Raw genomic sequence first — 5890 nt, forward strand, 5'->3', positions numbered from 1 at the left:
GGTGTTCTTGCATTTCGCGCCCTTCAAAATGCGGCCCCCGAGGCCGGGATTCGACCCCGCGACCTCTTGCTTGGTAGCGCAACACCATGAAATCGAGCTGATGACGCAATCCATTCCTGATTCGATTGATCAGCAAGGCAATTTAGAGCCGAAAAATGTTAAATTGACAAGAAATCAAACGTTTGGAGTGTCAGGCAGGTGACAGGTTATTCTTTGTCCTATAAAAACAAACGTCAGAAAAATGCTCTATTCAGAAACTCAGTTTAGGTGTATAGACGCTTTGTACATACTGCTTCTATACGGGGCGTTCCACGTAACTTGTGCAAAAGAAAAAAAAAATACGCGAATGCCACGTAGCTGCGCACAACCAGGGTAATAATGACTGAGATCGCTTGGAACAAGGTATACTTTTTGCTTAATTACATATTTAGTAGTTATTAATAATTAGCTTGTGAAAGACTATAATCAGAGCAAAATTGCGAATCAGAAAATCGCAGGCCGTCATGAAAAACTCCCGATCCGTCTTTCTATCGCTTGATACATGCTACGTAAGAGGTTTGTTCCGAGGATTGAAGAAAGCTAGCCCACAAAACATGAAGAAGGCTCCCGCGGCTAGTGGCGCGGCATGTTTTTAAAAATTACGCTGTGGATAATCTTTGCTGCGGATATATTATTTCTTCTTTATTGATTTATTTAAGACACGGATTGTCTTAGGGGACACGGCTAAAGGCAAACATTTGCTTACTGGGCCGTGCCACTTGTACAATAAGTTTATTAACTAATAATGAATTATTATCTAATTGGACGAAATAATAAGAACAGTCCGAATTGCTCCAAGCGACGGTAAACAACACTACCTTTGTAGCGTTCAGCATGTGGCACTCACATATTTTTTTTTCATTTTGGCACACGTGGACGCCTTATATATTACAAAACCCAGACCGACGAAGCTAGCAAGTGCTTTTTATTCCGAAAAAAGGAACGCCCCAGCTCATGCGCGAAGAAGTAGAAGAACAGGGAAGATAATGATGGCTATGTACAAATGACGTATGTACATGACGATGAATGTACATGTACTGGGCGGACGAGATAGTTTACTGCAGATGTTCGCTGCACAACGGTGTATGGGCCAATGTTGCGTTCAAGGAACTTCTCACAGAAGCCTGGAGTGGGGACTGGAGTCCCAAGAAGGACTTTGTCTCCAGGCTGAAAACGGAGGTCACGGCGTTTGTTGTCGCCACGACGTTTTCGCTCAGCTTGGGTCGCTGCTGTGCTTGACCGGCCGATTTGACGGCATTCTGCAACTCGGGCCGCAAAATCTTCTGGAAGGGACGCGTTAGGCGAAGAAGGTGCTCAAAAGAATTATCTGTCGAATATGGTGGAAGGAGATTATCCATACAGAAGCAAGAAAGGGCTGTAGCCGGTAGTCCGCTGAATAGCAGTATTATATGCGAATGTCACAAAAGGAAGTATTTCATCCCAGCCAGTGTGGTCACGACGGATGTACATGGAAATCATGTCAGACGGCGTACGGTGGAAGCGCTCAGTAAGACCGTTGGTTTGCGGATGATAGGTAGCAGTAGATTTGTGGACGGTATCCGCGGCCCGAAGAACTTCCTCGAGAACTTGGGAAATAAACGCCTTGCCACGTTCACTAAGAAGAACGCGAGGAGCCCTGTGGCGCAAAACGATGGAGCGCAATAAAAAATCAGCCACCTCAGAAGCGGTACCGGATCGCAGAGGGGCAGTCTCGGCATATCTTGTTAAATGGCAACAATCCAACGGCGACCGGAAGGTGTCAAAGGCAAGGGACCATATAAATCAATGCCAACAAATTCAAAAGGGGAGTCCGGGCGAGGGAGAGGTTGCAGTAAACCAGCAGGAGGGAATGTCCAGTGTTTGCGATGCTTACATGACACACAAGAGGAAATGCATTTGGCCACCGTTGTGGATAGGCCAGGCCAGAAACAGCGGGTCTTGATGCGGTCGTAAGTCTCGTGGAAGCCTAAGTGGCCAGCCGATGCGTCGTCTTGAAGTGCCTCTAATACTCGCAGGCGAAGGCAGCGATGTAGAACTCGGACCCACCAGTGACCTGTCGGAAACGTAGCGTTGTAACACGCCACCTTGAAGGCGGAAATGTCGAAGTTGGGTCGCAAGCAGCTTTTGGGTGGTTCGGCGAACCCACCAAGGCGATCCATGAGAGTTCGACAGTAGCAGTCGGCCCACTGAAGCAAGACGAAATTAAAGCGTCATGAAAGAGTAACTTGGTCCAGGGGCGTTATCAAGAGCTGGTGTGAGGCAGGCGTAGCATCGGAACGACGTGTTGGGGAAGACGACGGCGCGTTACCAGGAGAGAGCGAGAGTGGGCAGCCAGACAATGCGTCTGCATCATGATGACTTTTTCCAGACTTGTACGTTATTGTAAAGTCACATTCCTGCAAGCGGAGTATCAGCGTCCTAAGCGTCCTCACATGTTTTTCATTGATGACAGCCAACGCAGAGCATGATGGTCGGTGACGATGGCGGCCGTATCGGTATGGGCGAAATTTCTGAATCGACCAAACAATAGCCAGGCACTGCAATGGTGTAGTTCCGTTCAGCTGCAGAAAGTGCGCGGCTGGCATATGCTACGACGTGCTCTTTAGAGGCTGCATTACGTTGCAGAAGTACTGCGCCAATACCTTTTGCGCTTCCGTCAGTATGGAGTATGGTGGGGGCTCGATCATCGAAGTGACGAAGCACTGGTCCATGAGAGTTCGACAGTAGCAGTCGGCCCACTGAAGCAAGACGAAATAAAAGCGTCATGAAAGAGTAACTTGGTCCAGGGGCGTTATCAAGAGCTGGTGTGAGGCAGGCGTAGCATCGGAACGACGTGGTGGGGAAGTAAGAGAGTGGTGGGGTGGGGGTCCAGGGGAAGTAAGATGTTGCTTAAGAGCTTGAAAAGCCGAGTCGCAGTCGTTAGTCCATGCGAAAGAGGCACCGGTAACCAGTAGCTTGTGTAGAGGAGCTGCTATTGCAGCGAAGTTGCATATAAATCGACGAAAATATGACTCCAAGCCGAGGAAACTAAGTAAATCTTTCTGTTACGGGGGGCGAGGAAACTGAAGAACAGCACTAATCTTTTCGGGGTCTGGCTGGATGCCATCTTTTGAGACAACGTCGCCCAATACTGTTATTGTATTGCTCGCAAATTTCGATTTTTTATTGATCTGGAGACCAGCATTTGCAAGGCACTTGAGAACTTCGTCTAATCGGTGCAGATGTTGGATGAAGTTAGAGGAAAAGATGACAATATCGGCCAGATAACAGAGGCAGGTTTTCCATTTTAGTCCACGAAGTACTTTATCTATCATGCGCTCAAATGTGGCGGGAGCGTTACAAAGGCCAAAATGCATCACGTTAAATTTATAAAGTCCGTCTTCTGCAGCGAATGCGGAATTTTCTTTGTCAGTCTCGTTCATCGGAATTGGCCAATATCCTGATCGAAGATCAAGGCTGGGGAAATACTCCGCCCTTTGTAGTATGTCCAAAGTGTCGTCAATTCGAGGTATTGGATATACGTGCTTGCGTGTGATCATATTGAGCGCTCGATAATCCATGCAAAAGTGAACGGAGCAATCCTTTTTTCTTTACCAGAGCCACGGGAGAAGCCCAGGGGCTAGATGAAGGTCGTATTATTTTCTGCGCAAGCATGTCAGCAACCTGTCGTTCAATGATATTTCGTTCAGACAGCAATACACGATAAGGGCGTCGTCGTATTATAGCGGAACCATTGGTTTCGATGCGATGTGTAACCGCAGAGGTTTGGCTCAACACAGGGAAACAGCTGTCGAAACAGGCTTTGTGCTTAGCCAAGACCACCAGTAAGGCTTCGGACTGCGCGGCTGTTAGGTCAGAAGCAAAAACGGCTGGGGGAGGGAAAGAATCATCCAAACGTGAGGTTGGTGCTGGCGACGAAGAAGGGCAAAGCATGACTATAGGGATAGGTTTAGTGTCGGCGAGGGTTGCCAGTCATCCCTTTCGGCAGCATCAGAGTATCTGGGGTCGTGTTGCAAGCAGACAGAAGGGCGCGGCCACGTGAAAACAGGACAAGACAGGCGGCGATCAGAATTCCGCGAGAAGTACAGCGAGAAGAAGGGGCGACTGGAGCGTCTCCGTCGGCGATCTCACTGGACGTTACGACTAGAATGCCTTCGTGGCCAGGACGCAGGACGTAAACCACAGCGATAGCCAAGTTCACGCATGAAGGTGAAGAGTCCGTAACAGGTGCAAGCGCTGTATCCTTGATATGGACAACTTTATCTCTACATGAAATGACGGCTGAAGCAGAATGTAGGAAGTCCCAACCCAATATAAGTTCACGGATACATGTTGGAAGGATGATAAACCCAATATGGTGGCGAATGCCTTCGATGAGTACACTGTCCGTCGGGGTGAACGAAAATAGGTCAAAGATAAGGTGTTTTTATTTTCCGGGGCCGTGAACACAGATCCCTACGAAGAACAGAAACGGCGACAACGGTATCGATGAGACCTGATGCGGGAACACCTTCAACAGTTACATAAAATAAGTTGGCCCGGCGAACAGGGGGAATTTTTGAAGACCGATAGGAAGAAGTTTCCCCTCCTAAAACTGCAACAGTTAGTTTTCCGAGTGCTTGTCGGCAAGATAGGAAGCGGGGCGAAACGGTGATGTAGAGCGCCGGTAAGCGAAGGAGAACGACGTCTGGCCGAAAGGGAACTATGAGGCAGATTGAGAGCAGCTGTAGGGGACGGAGAACGCTGCTAAAGGAACGACTACGATCCGGGATAGTAGGCGTCTGGTCGGCGAGTGCGGTCTCTCTCGTGCTCAGCATAACCTCGTGTTTCATCCTCCTGGCGACAGAAGCGAGATATATGGCCTCGTATACCACAGTAAAAACAAAGCGGACGAGGTGGACGCCACTGAGGGTAGGATGGCGCAGCAAGTGCTCTAGTTCCCATCAAAGCCAAATGGTCATAGGTAGCGTCAATAGGCACGGAGGACACGGTAGGGGTGGGTAGCGAAGCAACATCCGCGTAGGTAGGTGTGGGGCACCGGAGCAATATTCCTCGTGGGTGTAGTAATCGCTTTCGACTATTGGTTTACGACTTCACGCAAGGCGAAGGTGGGGTTTCGGGCACAGGCAGCAGGTGAACGCCTTAGGTCGTGTATTTGAAGCTCTTCGCGGATGATGGTGCGGATAAGAGCACGTAGATCTGAAGAATGGGGAACTTGAGGATCGCTGCTCTCATGTTGGGGACGAAGAGACTGCAGCTCGTCTAGGCGCTGACACGTGGAAGTGATGTTGGACAGAAGCCGGATTTCGCACTATTAAGGCGTTCAATGCGATAGACGCAATGCCTTTCAATATGTGTCGAACGCGTTCGGCTTCCGTCATGCTAGGGTTCGCATGGCGGCACAGAGCCACGGCATCCTCTATCTATGAGGTGTTAGACTATTGTGGAAGTTGGAGGCGTGTGTCCAGCTTTTGTTTGGCGACTTATGCACGGCCAGACGAGGAAGCGAAGTTTTGCCGCAGCTTGGAGGTAAACGTGCACCAATCCGCGATGTCAGATTCGTGGTGGAAATACCACGTCTTTGCAACACAGGTCCAGAAGAATGCGACGTGCCTCTATTTCTGGCTGTCGTTCCACTTATTGCAAGAACTCACGCGGTCGTAGTGGTCGATCCAATCGTCGACGTCCTCACCGCCGAGTCCCGCAAAGACATGGGGATCGCGTTGAGGGCTTGTCACAGTCCAAGAAGGCACCGCAAGCCGAGTCGTCTGTGTGGTAGCGTTAGAGGCACCGGAAGAGCTGGGGTTGGAAGTGTCCATCGGTGTAGCGGTAGCCGGGCGCAGGCGGCGAG

This window comes from Dermacentor andersoni, chromosome 1 (assembly GCF_023375885.2).
Source record: "Dermacentor andersoni chromosome 1, qqDerAnde1_hic_scaffold, whole genome shotgun sequence".
Classification (NCBI taxonomy): domain Eukaryota; kingdom Metazoa; phylum Arthropoda; class Arachnida; order Ixodida; family Ixodidae; genus Dermacentor; species Dermacentor andersoni.